The sequence below is a fragment of the Triticum urartu genome, chromosome 4 (assembly GCF_003073215.2).
Source record: "Triticum urartu cultivar G1812 chromosome 4, Tu2.1, whole genome shotgun sequence".
NCBI lineage: Eukaryota > Viridiplantae > Streptophyta > Magnoliopsida > Poales > Poaceae > Triticum > Triticum urartu.
The window spans coordinates 258,105,618-258,112,747 of NC_053025.1; the positions used below are offsets into that span (position 1 = coordinate 258,105,618).

At 41.2% G+C, this 7,130-nt stretch overlaps 1 long non-coding RNA gene across 23 annotated transcripts; it reads left to right on the forward strand.

Annotated features, from left to right (window-relative positions):
* The first annotated feature begins 620 nt into the window (after window positions 1-620).
* LOC125551423 lies at window positions 621-6,918 on the forward strand. 23 transcript variants are annotated; one of them, XR_007302596.1, is made up of 12 exons: window positions 622-884; window positions 970-1,379; window positions 1,590-1,735; window positions 2,846-2,952; window positions 3,072-3,295; window positions 3,371-3,494; window positions 3,765-3,862; window positions 4,090-4,166; window positions 4,988-5,026; window positions 5,256-5,359; window positions 5,509-5,825; window positions 6,491-6,918. It is a non-coding gene; the product is annotated as an uncharacterized LOC125551423 (long non-coding RNA). The 23 variants fall into 23 exon arrangements; XR_007302597.1 differs by having other exon boundaries at window positions 5,261-5,359; XR_007302607.1 differs by having other exon boundaries at window positions 623-884; window positions 5,311-5,359.
* Window positions 6,919-7,130: the final 212 nt, after the last annotated feature.

A 7,130-nucleotide genomic window follows, 5' to 3' on the forward strand; every position in this document is an offset into this window, starting at 1 on the left:
GGACCGACATGATCAACTCGGCCGGACTGATGCGTTAGGGTTAGTGCATAACTTGATCTCGGTTTGACCGAATACTTCAACTCAGTAAGACCGATTTCAGTAATAAGCAAACAGAGAGTTGGTCAGGAAAACTCGGTGAGACCGATTGCTCATTTCGGTGAGACCGAAACGTTACGAAAAGAAAACAGAGAGTTTGCCTTGCGAACTCGGTGGGACCGATCGCTCATCTCTGTTGGACCAAAACGTTATGAAAGGAAACAAAGAGCTTGCAATCGCATCTCGGTGAAACCGAGATCCCTATCGGTGAGACCGAATTGATTAAGGTTTTTTGCTATGGCTATGCCAAGTTAACTCGGTGGCGCCAGATAGATCAAATCAGTGGTGCCGGTTTAGGACATTTAAAATAATACAAAGGCTAGCCAACTCACTTGGAGGATGCTCCCTTGATCGGTTCCTTCGCTTACCGTCAGATTGAGATAAAATTCCCACCGTTGAATATTCACTGCACGTTTCACCATGTTCTTTCTTTCCCATGTGCATGACCGATGGGCCGTTTTATCGGTGGGGTCGTCATGTATTGGCTGGGTTCGTCGGCGTGAGGGTCTAATTGGTTGAGCCTCTTGGAAAGCCCACTGGCCCCCAATCCCCACAACCGCCTGCCCGCACCTCTCCCTCCTCCGGTCCTCCCTCGTCTCAGCCGCCACCCCCATGAACCCTAGCCGCGCCCTCCTGCATTTGTCCTCCTCCCCCTTCCTAGTCTGCCCCAAGCCCCTCCTCGTCTCATGAGCTAGCCGAGGAGAAGCGGGGTGGCGCGATGCCCTGGTCGTCCGCCGGCGGGGAGCCTGCGTAGAGGCGGTGGCGGAGACGACCCTAGATGGTGCCCCGTGAGCCGCCCGACCTCCTTCCGTGGATCTGCTCCTCCCATTTCCTTTCCGTTGATTTACTTTTTTGTTTGTGTTTAATCTTCAGGGCCAAGATCTGGACAGGGCGCCTCAACCTCGCCTTCCTCTTCCACCTACTTGCTGATAGAGAGACAGCAGCAGCGGTGGGAGGAGGCTGGGCGTAGAGGAGAGAAGTGGCCGAGGGGGGTGCAAAGCCAGGAGATGGGGGTCGCCGGATGAGCATAGCCGCACATGGCCTAATCCCGCCGCTGCCAGAGCAGAGTGGAGGACCACACGGGCCCGATGGGGTGGCCGGGAGCGCGCGACATCCGTCTCCCAAGCGGCTCCCAAGCAGGGAATGCAGCGGTGCTGGCCTCTCCTCTCCCCGCGCCTCTGTCCTGCATCGTCACTACTGCCACGGCCTTGCTCGCCATTGACCTCCCCAAGTGCTTCTCTCCATAAATGGTGCCTCCATGTCCAGACCAATTCAAGCGCGAGGTACCTCCTGATTTGATTTTGTTTAGGATTTGTATGGAGCTTGAATCAGATCAGCGTAACTTGGAGATGTTTTTCTTCCACGGATACTTGCAGATATATGGAGGAAGATTAGTTAGTAATGCCCATATGAAGTTTGAATGTCATATTCATAGACGTCCTTCAATTTCATTACAATTATGACATGTTTGTTGTTGTTCATATTTCCAACAGGAAAGTACAACACGTGCGCGTAACTTGTTTGAGGAAATTCCATCTGGAAGCAATATTTGATCATGACTTGTGTTCTTGATGCTTCATCTACGGCTAGCTGACTACAACAGCACATATGTAAAGGGAAACCATCGTAAGAAACACAGGTAAAAAGGGATTTTCCTTGTTCTTATAGTTTTGGATCAAAGTTCACGTTTACCTTGAGTGACTCTTTTTTGTTATACAATGGATTCAACAATAATCAATAAGGAAGTGCAAACTGAGAGGGGTGGGAAAAATAACCTGAGCAAAGAGCTAATATGAAATGCTACTTTCTAGTGATTTGTTGTGGCCTGTTAATTTTTCAGTATGGAGCTTGAAGTTTTAATGCAGATAGGAAGTTTCATTTTATTCTTATCCACATGCTTACTAAATTTACATTTTTATTTCATTTCTGGAAAGAGTCAACCTTAAATAATTTAGAGGACTCTTCAGATAATAAGAGAAAAGCCATATAGGTCATAAATGCATAGGCATTCAAAAAAAGGCACAAAAATTGAGCTAGAAGGTATTTATAAATTCATGTGAAACTGAGACATAGGCAAGCATACAAAGGAATTTTGCAGGATCATTCCTACGATCTGGAGGGCCATTATAGCCAGATTTACCTAACGTCTCTAAGAAAATATTTTGAAACTCGGACCATCCAGATATATCAACATGGAAAAGTCTGCTGAAAGAAACTTTTGCAGCTGAAGATGCCTGATTATACTTCCTATGGGCTTGTTTTGAAAAGAATTTTTCCTGGCATGCCATATGTCAGCCCCCAACCATCTCTCTCTCTCCCGCACTCATTTTCTCTCTCTCACGTTTTGCCTTTGAGGCTGTAGATCTAAGCACTAGTTGTTTGTAAAAATGCTCAAGGTGGGCTACTTAGAGGAGGGCAGTATGTTCTACAGTTTTAGTTATATGATTACATACATCTAAATAAAAGTTTACATGATTCTATAATTATTGTTGGAGATTTTTACTCACAGTAAATTTCTTCAAAGGATCTGTTTAAAGACAACAGGCATATATTTGTACAGAGATCATATTATTTTGATACCCATGTAAGTTCTCTTATCTCTTTGATGTGCATCTTCTTTAGGAACTTACCTCGTTGCAATTTCTGGTCATGCTTTGCATAGCTAAATCGGTATCAAGAATATTGTATTGTTTATTTCTTACCATGTCTGATCAACTAATATGGCTACGTCTATGCAATAATTTTATAGATGAAGTTGGTGGTTCATGGAGACCCAAGGTGCACTGACAGAAGATATCAGAGGAGCAGAGGAAAATGCAAGTGTGTATGTGTGAAAAATTATTGCTTTAACTCAAGGTATTGTTATCAGTCATGTGATATATGAAAGTACATGATGTCACCACACTCAAATTCCATCTATTATCACTATCAAATAGTGTCAAACAGAGCATCTTATACTTTGTTTCTACGTGCAGATCAGCTCTTCGTTCTTTCAAGCGCTATGTTGCTTACTCAAATGTTTGTGGCGATTGTATCCTTGTGCCATGAATATTTGTACTTAGCATATCAATATAAACATATTGTCTATCTATTTACCAATTCAGAATTTAAAGCACTTTATTTTATGGCCTTGAGTAAAAGTTCAGTCGTTGTTGGCTAGAAGACATCTTCAATACGCCGTCAACACGAGCTTCCGAAGGTAATGATCTATTTATTATCAGCCCATATCTAGTATGTAACAGGGTTCTTATGTTTCAAAATCCTCTGGCATCAGAAAGAAGATTTGGTGGATGATGTAAGATATCCACATGTTGTATATGTGGAAAAACCAAAGGCTCGGGATGTTGATTTTTCGGATGAAATGATTTATCAGGCAAAAACTACAAGTGAAATGGAAGGTAAGATATTGAATTGGAGTTATAGTAGTACCAGGGTTTCCATGATGATGTACTGTTTATTGTCCAAGGATTTGATAAATTAGCAGAAACCATAGATGCCAAGTTTCTAATGATGAAGTCGTTACGCTGGTTCATGTTTGCATTGGAGCTAAAGTTCTGTTGTTATTTAGTGTTTTTTGTATTATATCCAATACCGTTCCGTACTTCCATTTCTCCTGGATGATTAAGACGATATTTTTCCTAACTGAATTAATCTGTCCCCTATTTCAGAACTAACGCTCAAAAGCCTGAATAGAATTCCTTGGCAAAGGGTAGATGTTAGCTTCAAGAGAAGTAGACAATGGATTTTTGCCCATAGCACCATTCAGGTATGTTATGAACCCCATTACCTTGGTAATAGTTTCCCTGGTGTTACTTAATTATCCCCTGGTATATTCTGTTGTCTCCATACATGCTAATCTGATAACATATACAAAGGCTGTGTAGGTAATGGCATAGCAGATTTTAGTTTCATGATCTTACTTAAATGTAGTTCTGGCGATAGATAGCTTTACACTATCCGTCATGTGGGTCCCTGCTTCCTTCTGTTTTGCAGGTCCAGTTGTCGTTGCCTTCACTTGCTTTGTCGTTTACCGATCTGTCAGCTTGCCGGTTCCCTGACTTGCCGTCAAAGTTTGTGTTCTATGCCTCCATTTTCTGTTTTATTTCTTTTTGTTTCTCTATATTACTTACTATTTTATTCTGCTACCTGACCAGGTGTTGCGTGCGTGCTTTATTTGTTTGTTTCGGTTTCTTATGCTGCTTATTTCATTTATACTGCTTCCTGTGGGTGTTGCGTGCGTGCTTTATTTGTTTGTTTCGGTTTCTTATGCTGCTTATTTCATTTATACTGCTTCCTGTGCCAGGATGTGCCTTGCTGTGTCTTTTGTGATCCCAATTTTTTAGACCCTGGTGGCGCAATTTTGTTTGCCCGCTCTTTCATGCGTGTGTGAGATTATTGACGATGGGGTTGTGCTTGTTGGGGTGGAGCCAAAGCAGTGTCTCCCCGCCGTCAGATAGGATGTTCTTCTGGGCAACTGGCGGTACGGGGGCACTGTCCGCCTATGAACAGGCTGCTCTGCAAGCTATAAAATTCTTGCAGGGACGATGTAAATCATGTTGCTGTTGATTAGGATGATTCATATACAACTTGGGTCTATATTTTTGTTAGCTTGATTAGGGGAGAGACAGAGGCAGGGAGGTGCCTAGGATGAGTAGGAAGGCTCTGGGAAATTTTTTGCCGAACCTGTGTATGTTCTGTTTTGCCCAGTTGAATGTGTACACTTCATGTCATATAGCATAGTAATAGCAGATGATAAACTATCGTTGTCATATTATTGAACTTGATATCCTATTTGAACTAGACAGATAATTTTGACAAGATTTTATCCTGGCGTAAACATGCTGTCATAGTGTCAACACAATAATAATAGAAAAACCTTCTCAAAATTCAGGTGAGGTGAAGCAAGCAAGCACCTCCCCGTGTTTTATATGTAAGCAATCACCTCCTCGTATTGCTTTTCCCGACCATTGTTCATTTAAACCTTTCTTCTGTATTGGCGCTACTGGATAACCATTATTGATTTACCAAAAAGGAATCATAACACTACAGGTCATGGAAAATAGATATAATTAGCACATAATCCTGCAAGTTTCACCTAATATGCACATGTCGTTTCCGTTTTCCAAAATATATACCATTGAGAAACTTACTGGATGCAGTGCAGATTCTAGGATATTAACATTTGCAGCCATACGTTGGTTTCAATGGTGACAGATTTTTGTCAATCCCACAGAGATAATTTACTTCAAGACTAGCAAATACAGTTAAGTTTAAACTGTTTCCTTTGATGAAATTCTAATGTTTTTCCAAACAAAGTATGATGAACTTAAAATCCAGAATATGAAGCTGTGTCTGCTGCATCAGTACAGTTGATGCTTAGGGACTAATTCTTTATATTTCCTGATGTATTAGTTCTGATCGAGGAGAGAGCAAGCCGTTGCAGAGGAGAGGGGATACGACGGTGGGCGGAGGTCAGGCATTGCTAACAGATTTGCGGTGGAGTGGGAGAGGTGACGCCGGCCGGCCGGCGCCTCACCACCGGCTCCTGTTTGGCGGCGGCAAAGAGAAGGGTGCCGAGGATGTGTTTCTCTATGCATGGCTGTCGAAGTACATCATCTTTATGATGTGTATGGTTTCTCTATTTTCAGCCCTACCGCTCCAGAGCCCGAATCCCATGACCATGCCCCCACCACTCCTTCGTTGAATGAAGGGAGTCTGGTTGCTAAAAAGTGAGTTTTCTTAATCAGTATGTATGGCCCCTCTGCACGTGTCATTTCTTCGTATTTAAGATTCCCTCAAGCTTTGTCAGTTTTCTGATAGATATGGAATTTTAATTTGATAGTCCCAACAACGGTGGGTACTGATGGATCTATCTATTATTTATTGTCAATCTGTAATACTTTTGTCAGCTTCTAGCATGTCGTTCCTCTACCAGAGTGCAATTTTCTCTGCATGGCATACACCAGTTACCATTAGTTGATATGTTTGTTGAAGTTTTATTGCAAGTTAAATAAATGTGTAGTGTGACATACTGATTATTATAGTTTGATAATGTCAGGCGCCGATGGCTTTATAGATATGTAAATAAAATACCTTTAAGTAATACTAAGCATTTAATTATTGTTCTGTTATGTTATTGATTTCACCGGCTTTATGTCGGCCGATTAGTTCTGAAGGATTCCACATCGGCTAATTTAGATTATGTTACTAGAGTATTAGAAGAAGTTCTTGATATATGTATTTAGAGCATTTGCTGAGATTTGATGCAAAATATTGATGACCAGGCATTATATTGCGCATAAGAGCAATTCTTTAGTTTTTCTTTTTATTGTTGCAGCAGCTTTTCTATAGCAATAGCCAAATAGTGTGACATAACACTATTCCATTTTCACAGGCCATAACACATCTTTACATGTAAGTTTGTTCTCCAAATAGTTCTCTTTCCAAGATTTTCATATCATATTTGTCGAGGGATCTGACTGCTTTACCATATTTTCCTGGTGTGGACGATGTTATAGAGTGAGCTACCATCACTTCTCATTACTGACTGTAATCAATTATATATGTGTTTATGCCATAAAAGATGGATATTTGTTGAAGCCATTGTCGTGTCATGTAATTACTTGCAGATCAACTATATAGTTTTGTTCGGATTGTAAAGTGGAAACGATAAAACCCTACAACTCATGTGTGATTGTCATTTGATTATTTAGTTCCTCAAGTAGTATGGATATGGTGCTGCCAGGATATTAAGTATATTATGAAGTTGTATAAACCACGTTCTATGATTCACTTCTGTTATGCATATTTACTTTCCAGTTTTAGGACTGAAATCCATCCATTGTAATGAATTTTGTTGTATGGGCATTACCTATTTGACTTAGGCTTGCTTCATCACATATAGACTGCTTTTCTTTTCCCCACTGCTTGTATGGCCTAAAACTATCATGTATATGAGGCAAGTTATTAGCAATGTTTCACATTTTCTTACTTGCAATACTGTGCTTGCCTATTCAGGTGTTCCAAGACCCAAA